This window comes from Diceros bicornis, chromosome 8, assembly GCF_020826845.1.
Source record: "Diceros bicornis minor isolate mBicDic1 chromosome 8, mDicBic1.mat.cur, whole genome shotgun sequence".
Taxonomy (NCBI): domain Eukaryota; kingdom Metazoa; phylum Chordata; class Mammalia; order Perissodactyla; family Rhinocerotidae; genus Diceros; species Diceros bicornis.
The window spans coordinates 34,736,216-34,743,837 of record NC_080747.1 but is presented as its reverse complement, the minus strand read 5'-3'; the positions used below and the strand labels follow the sequence as shown (position 1 = coordinate 34,743,837).

Sequence of the window (7,622 nt, the reverse complement as noted above, 5' to 3'; positions counted from 1 at the left end):
TAATAATAAATTAAAATTTTCTATCTTTGGATACCCCCATGTAAGATTATTTGATGATGATTCATGTCTTGATTTATCTTGATGCTCTGCTTTAGGAAGGGAAGAGATTTATATGACATAGGGATTTTCCTGGGTGTGGATGGTAAGACTAGTTCTCATAATGTGAATTTTATAGATTCTCCCCTTTTGTCAAGACACTCTCTTAAAGGATGGTTCTGTGAAGAGGAATTGCTAGAATGACTCTGCAAAGCAGTACTTTGTATCACTTGACTAATTTTGAAAGTAGCTCATTCAACCAATTTTGGCAACTGAATTATTTTATGAAATCCAGAATAGCAAAAACTTGAGAGCGAGACACAGACAAAAGAAGAGACTGTTAAAAACAAGTCACACTGCATGGTAGGGTGTCTTCCGTCTGCTGAAATGTTATCATCTGGGGGGAAGGAGAGAATGGAGTGCATCTGAGCTGGGGGCTGCCCACAGATGCTGATCCTCAGGCCTGAGGCAGCTGGCAAACATGGTCTCTCTGATCTGCCCACCCAGCATAGGGCTGAGTTCAGCGTGACTATCCTGGTTTCACAAGTGAGGAAAATGGGATTCAGAGGCATGCCTAATCTGCCCAAAGTCACACAACTTGCCCAACAGCTCAGAGCCAATGAGTGGTGGAGCCTAGATTTGGGTCCAGGGCTGCTGGTCCAAGGTCTGTGCTCTTCACACGGTTTAGAGAGAGGCCAGCAGAGGAGCCTACGCTCAAAGATCCCTGTCACGGGCAGTTGTTGGTTTGGGATTAAGATGCACAGAAAGGCCTTCATTTGATTGTATCTAACAGTGACAAAGACGATGAGGAGCTAAGCCGTATCAAGTGTTTTCTGTGTGCCAGGCTCTGTTTATTTGCCACGTAGTAATTCCTTTCATCCTCAGAACAATGCTGCCAAGTGGGGGCTATTATTATCCCCATTTTACAGATGAAACCAAGGTATGGAGGGTCAAGTAACTGGTGCAAAGACACACAGCTGGTAAGTGGAAAAGCCAACCTAAAACCCAAGTGACTGGCTTCAGTGCTCATACTAACCTCTATGCTCTCCTACTTCTCGGACACATGGATAATGGATAGTTTAGCACAGGCTACAACTTCGTAATTCTCCATCGTGCCACTCAGACTTTGTTCAGAACAACACTCATGCTACCCTTCTACTGGCAAAAATGAGACACTTGAGACATGGAAAGCTTAAAAGATTAGCTTTAGACAGAAGCTTAGAAGTTTCTAAGAAAAAAAATAGGATCTCTTTCAACTTTACTTCACAGAAGAACAATCTATACTTGAAACCATATCTATGTTCTTAGAAATCTGAAACACTTAAGATAGTCTCAACAGACTGAAAACACATGCCCCACAGGTTCAAGATGGGGGCTCCCCGTGGCAGGGGTCACACCCATGGGTCTGTTCCTACCTTCGGAATTCATGGATGACCTTTCTTGGGAAGCCTGGTGTCCCACTTGGAGAAAAAACAAAACAAAACCACTAGGCTCTTTCAGGAAAGGGAAAGTAACCTAAGTAACAGCTGTCGTCACGTGTATTACAGAAAATACATTACTTGCTTTACAGAGCAAACTGTGGCGGGAACAAGTCAAGTCATTGTTTGCACACGTATATCTGTCCGTGGACAAACAAGTCCAAATCAGTCCTCCTAAATCTCACCAACTAGAAAAGAGAGATAGCAAAGCATAAAACCATCTGACTCTCACTTGCAACGTTCAACATTGTCTTCCTCTGTCACTTCATTTTTCCTTTACAATTCCAAAGAAGGCTTTTTCCTTGATTTAGCGAGCATTTTTATCCCACAGAAATGGTTTTTAGTAAAGGTTGAAAGAAGAGCTATTAGTTCACTCTCAAAGATGCAGTAGAGAGCAGCCGCTTTTGTCTGCCCAGCATCCCCTCCCTCCACGTGCAGTTCCAGTGGGCAGCCCTGTGACCCAGACCTAGCCCATAACAGAACTCTCTCTCCCATGCAATAACGACCGGTCCAAGGATGCCATGTGACAGCTGTCTTTCTGTTGTGGATTTTAAGCTGGGAAGATGACATTTTGTGTCTGTTGGAGGCCATCTTTCCTGCAAGATGGAGAGCTGAGAGTTAGATGGAAAGAGAAAATTCTGAATCAGTGAGCCCCTTTTTCTAATCTAAAAGACTCTAATTCCTGCAGTCCTTTCTTCCTTCTTGTGAGACACCATAGCATCCTTCTGAGTTGAATGAGCCAATGAATTTCCCTTTGTGCTGAATTTGGTTTGAGTTGGATTTCTGTCTCTTGCAACCAAAAGAGTCATGATATAAAAGACTGAAAGTTTAAGTCACTGCCTTGACCTCTCACAGAAGGTGCCTGCCTGATAGGTGACGTATTAGCCTCTCTTCCAAAGGACTGAGTTTCTTTTATACCCAATAAACTCGTCATCTTGCTAGTCTCACTTGTCTTCTGCATTCAGTGCATTTCTTTCTTTCTCACTCCCGACTTAACCCTGACTTCAGGCCAATGTGATTGCTCTCTAACTGCAGTAACTTAGTCTGTCTTTGGGGAGACAGGGAGATACCCATTTTGCTTATAAACAGCAAAATTCTCAGGCATCCCAACGTGTACTGGTCTTCCAAGTGGCTACTTTGATACCATGATGCGTTTATTCCAGTGACACTGCCATTGCTTCAAGCAGTGGTTTTCAAGATAGCTGTATATTCAAATCACCAGAAGAGATTTTTAAAACACCAAAGCCCAGAGATTCTGTTTTAATTGGTCTGGGGAAGGGCCTGGGCATCAGTATTTTTCAAAATTCTCCCAGCCAAGGTTAAGTCAGCCAAGGTGAAGACTGGCTGACCAAAAGTATATTTATACATGTTTTTCATATTTTTTATGTTTGATTAAACTAGAATAACTTGTTCTCTGACCATGCTTTTGCGAGTGGGGTTGGAGAAGGCGTGGAGGTGTTAGCCCTGTGTAACTTTCCTTCAGCATTTCCTGGGATGTTCTTGAATTCATGAAAGCACTTTGGACATCTCCAGGGGTATGATGGGAATGAGCAAAGGTCCCTGTTCTTAAAGTCGTTTACACATTGGCCCTGTGGTCTGTGGCCTCGTGGGAACCCACTGTTTGTGGCCAAATGTGCATATCTGTTATCTGTATTTATGTCTTCTGTCTCTATACATTAAACAATACAAATTCTGGTAGACTTGTTTTAAAAAAATCAAACACTTGACCTTTCTGACATCACTCATTTTGGTTAACAGAGATTATCATATAACCCATGTATATGGTATATGCATTAGTTTGCTAGGGCTGAGGTAAGAAACCACCACAAACAGAAATTTGGACACAGAGACGGGCATACAGAGAGAAGGCCATGTGAAGATGAAGGTAGAGATGGGAGTGATGCTTCTACAAGCCAAGGAACACCAAAGATTGCCAGCAAACCAACCACCAGAACCTAGGGGAGAGTCATGGAACAGATTCTTCCTCACAGCCTTCAGAAGGAATCAATCTGGCTGACACCTTGATCTTGGACTTCTAGCCTCTAGAACTGTGAGAAAATAATTTTTTGTGGTTTAAGCCACCCAGTTTGTGGTACTTTGTTATGACAGCCCTGGGAAACAAATATAGTCCCTTACAGAAAAGAAAAGTCTATGATTCTGTAATCATTTACCTTTGATGCTGTCTGTAGTGGTGGAGGGAAAGACCCAAGAGTTCAATTAACCTGAAAACAATAAGTTAAAAGGTCACTGTTGATCTTCATGCAACACATGAAGTTTATTACCAGCTGCTTTTGAAGACAAAAGAAGAGGGGAAAAAACCCCAAAACCTTCCTCTTTCCTAGCCTAGAAAACAGATCCAAAAACCCCAGCTGCCTGGACATTATAGAAGTCAGTTAGAAAATTATCACAATTCTTGCAGCAAAAACATATTTCTATTGGTTTTCAAAAATGGATACTTACAGAAGCTTTGTTAGCAAACCATGAAATATTCCAGGCAACCAGGACACCAGACAAATCCAGCTGCTTTCTTGGTTGGGGACATATGGCATGGATTAATTTATAAAAATTCCTGTCAAGAATATAACGTGTGAAGTTACAAAACCTCAAGTTGCCAATATTTAAGATTGTATTTCACTGGCTCATTTCAGAACCTTCTCCAGGGAAGTTGGTCCTCCTGCAGTACTATGGAATAAAACATTGGCTTAAACTCTAACATTATGAACTGATCATTTCCTGTTGCAATATAACATTCATAAAGAGAAATTAAGAGAGCGCAGAATGGAAATTGATCTCGCTGGTGGAGACTGCAAACTCTTCCTAAAAACTGAATCACCGACAGTTCGACTTGTTTCTACATCTCCGCAACTTTCTTTAAATGACATTTTCCTTCTTTTTCCCTCCTGGCTTTAATATCCAACTTTATTCTCATAAATATTTCAAGCTCACACTTCTGTCCAGGGTACTTTCTGCTCCTTGGGAGGAATGTTCTTTTAGACATGGGAAGAAAGTGAAAAGTAGAGAATAAAAGATTAAATTTACGAAGTTTGACAAGGTATATTTGCTACTTTGATCAAACAGAAGAATCTCGACTTGAGTTAAATTCTTCAATGATTTGCTTTGTGACTTTGGGGAAATTTCTTTAATTCCTTGTTCTTTAGTTCTCTTCACTTTAAGGGAAACAGCCCCAACATCACAACATTGAAAGTGTCAATGAACAAATAAACTAATCCGTTATCAAGACCCAATTAGACAATGATGGTCAATTCTGGTACTTTTGCTGGAGTTGATGGGAAAAAGGTGCTCTCTTTCCACACAGGTGACAACTGCTGGTGACCAGATGAACACCACAAGGAAGAGCTTGTCAGCGAATGAGTAACACAAAGAAAATCACAGGTGAGAAATGGAGAGAGGTAGATTCTTAATAACACCATATGAGCATCCATGCCTGCTCCACACCAGCTATACCTCTAGTCTTCAGGGTCATGTGAGCCATAAGCATCTTTATGCTTAATCCATTTGTGTTGGGTTTCTGTCACTTGCTACTAAAAGAGTCCTACTGAATATAGAATCCTATTAGTGTGAAAAATAGTAATTAGATCAAAGATGATTGTCCTTTTCTACTCTTTAAAAGGATGTATGCATTCCAAAAAGTCCTTGTAAAGGTCACAGAAAGGAAAGAAAAAACTGTTGTAGATTTCATTCTTAAGAGAGGTTAGGGAGGGGATTAAATTTCGTCTGAATAGCCCCAAGGGCCAACAGTTGGATAAAGCAAAGAAGCAAATTCAGGTTCAATGAAAGGAAAAACTTTCTGTTGTTCAGAGGTGTGTAAAATGGAATGGACTACCTCTTGAATATGTTCTGCATATGTCTTCTTTCTTCCATCATCACTACCACTACACTGGTCCAAACAGTCTTAGCTCTCATCTGAACCACTGCCAGAGCATCCTGAAGTCATTCGTACATTCAACAAATGTTTATTGAGCCTCTACTCTGTGCTAGGCACTATTCTAGATGCTGAGAATTCAGGAGGAAACGGAACAGACAAAAATCCCTGCCTACAAGGAATCTGCATTCTAGTCAGGGGAAACGAGCAATAAACAGTACAACATACAGCATGACAGATGGTGACAGGTGCTAGATAGGAAAGGAGATAGGGAGTATGTTGACGGGAGGGAGGAAGGGGACTAGGTTGCAATAATAAATAGAGTGACTAGTGAAGGCCTCACTGATGTCAAATTTGTTGAAAAGCAAATTTGCCCGTTATTTTACCCTCAAATGAGTTGACTGGAGAATAGCCAAAAGAATTGCAATTTGGGATGTGCATGCTATGGTGAACCATAGGCAAATCCAGAGAACAAAGGAGGGGAGCAAAAGGGGGAGTAGGGAGGTGCTGTTCTAAAGGAAAGTCCATTGGGGGAAAGTAACAGTTCAAGGTGGCAACGGCTTCTCATTGGCTGAGCTGTGGCATTTCTCATTGGCTGGCTGTTGCCCTGCAAGGAGAGGAATCTTCCTTCAGTAGTCCAGTAGTTGAATCTCCTGTTGGAGATGCAAGCATGTTTCTTCCTGTTTGGAGTAATTGATGATGTGTGACAGGGTGTGAGAGCTCCCTCTACAGGCCCTCCTCACTCCAATGCAGTTGAGGTTTCTCTTAACTCACCTCACACCGAAAAAGACATAACTAGAGCTAAGACTGGAAGGAGATAAGATAGGGAGTTATGCAGACATCCGGGGAAAGAGCATTTTAAGCAGAAGGAATAATGAGAGCAAGAATCCTGAGGCAGGATATTTTGGGCCTGTTCAAGACCACCGAGGCTGGATGGAGTGGGGGAGGGAGGGGTTAGAAGGAATAAGGTCCAAGAGGCAAGGGATGTTTATAGATCATGAGGGGCCTTAAGTAGGCAATTATATGAACTCTGGATTTTACTCTGTGGAGGAGGAAGATGATGGAAGGCAGTGGAGAGACATGATTATATTTTACAAGGGGCACTCAGTCACTGTTTGGAAAATAATTGTCTCCCTGCTGCCAATCTAATCCTCTACAGTCCTTTGTCCATTCCACAAAGCAGAAGGAATCTTTAAAAACACAGTAGAACAACCCAGCAATCCACTCCTGTACATTTACTCCCAGAGAAATAAAACTTATATCCACCCAAAAACCTGTACACGGCTGTTCAGAGCAGCTTTACATGTAATAGCCTCAAACTGAAAACAACCATAATGTCCTACAATAGGTAAATGGCAAAACAAACTGTGAGACATCCATACCACGAAATACTGCTCAGCAAAGAAAGGAACAAACTACATTTGTTCCTCGGTATCGGAGGGCGGTTGGTTCCAGGAACCCCATGTTTACCAAAATCCACGGATCTTCGAGTCTCTTATATAAAACGGCATAGTACAATGAATACAGTTGGCCCTCCGCATCTGCGGGTTTCAGGGATCCCCTAAATACAGGGCCAACTGTATAGATACACATGATAACATGGATAGATCTCAAGGGCATTAACCTTAAGTGGAAAATCTCAAAAGATCAGAAATTGCATGACCCCATTTACATAACTATAGTTACATAAAATGTACCCATTGGAGGAAATGGATGAAGGGTACCTGGGACCTCTCTGTACTAGCTTTGTAGCTTCCTGCAAATCTGTATTTCAAAATAAAAATGTTTTTTTATTTTTTTTGTGAGGAAGATCAGCCCTGAGCTAAGATCTGTCGCCAATCCTCCTCTTTTTGCCGAGGAAGATTGGCCCTAGGCTAACATCTGTGCCCACCCTCCTCCACTTTATATGGGACCCCGCCACAGCATGGCTTGACAACTGGTGCATCGGTGCTAGACCGGGATCCGAACCCCAGGCTACCGCAGCACAGCACACGCACCTAACCGCTACACCACCGGCCAGCCCCATAAAAAGTTTTTTCAAAAAAAAGCATTGTAGAACAGAAATTGTGAGGAATGGAAAACTAACCATTGTCTGCATACAGCACACCTTTCCAGTTATCTGATTCTACTCTTTCATTGTCTGTGAACTATTTTTACAACTTTGAAAGTTTAGATAATTGATAGACATGCAAACTGTCCTGTCTGGTAGAGGTTCCCTTCCCCCT

General features: G+C 41.9%; 1 long non-coding RNA gene across 1 annotated transcript; it reads right to left on the bottom strand.

Annotated features, from left to right (window-relative positions):
- Window positions 1-1,555: 1,555 nt before the first annotated feature.
- Window positions 1,556-4,550, bottom strand: LOC131409301 (uncharacterized). The gene is made up of 3 exons (XR_009220897.1): window positions 3,975-4,550; window positions 3,686-3,736; window positions 1,556-2,110 (listed from the first exon to the last, which is right to left on the bottom strand). It is a non-coding gene; the product is annotated as an uncharacterized LOC131409301 (long non-coding RNA).
- Between the last annotated feature and the right edge of the window lie 3,072 nt (window positions 4,551-7,622).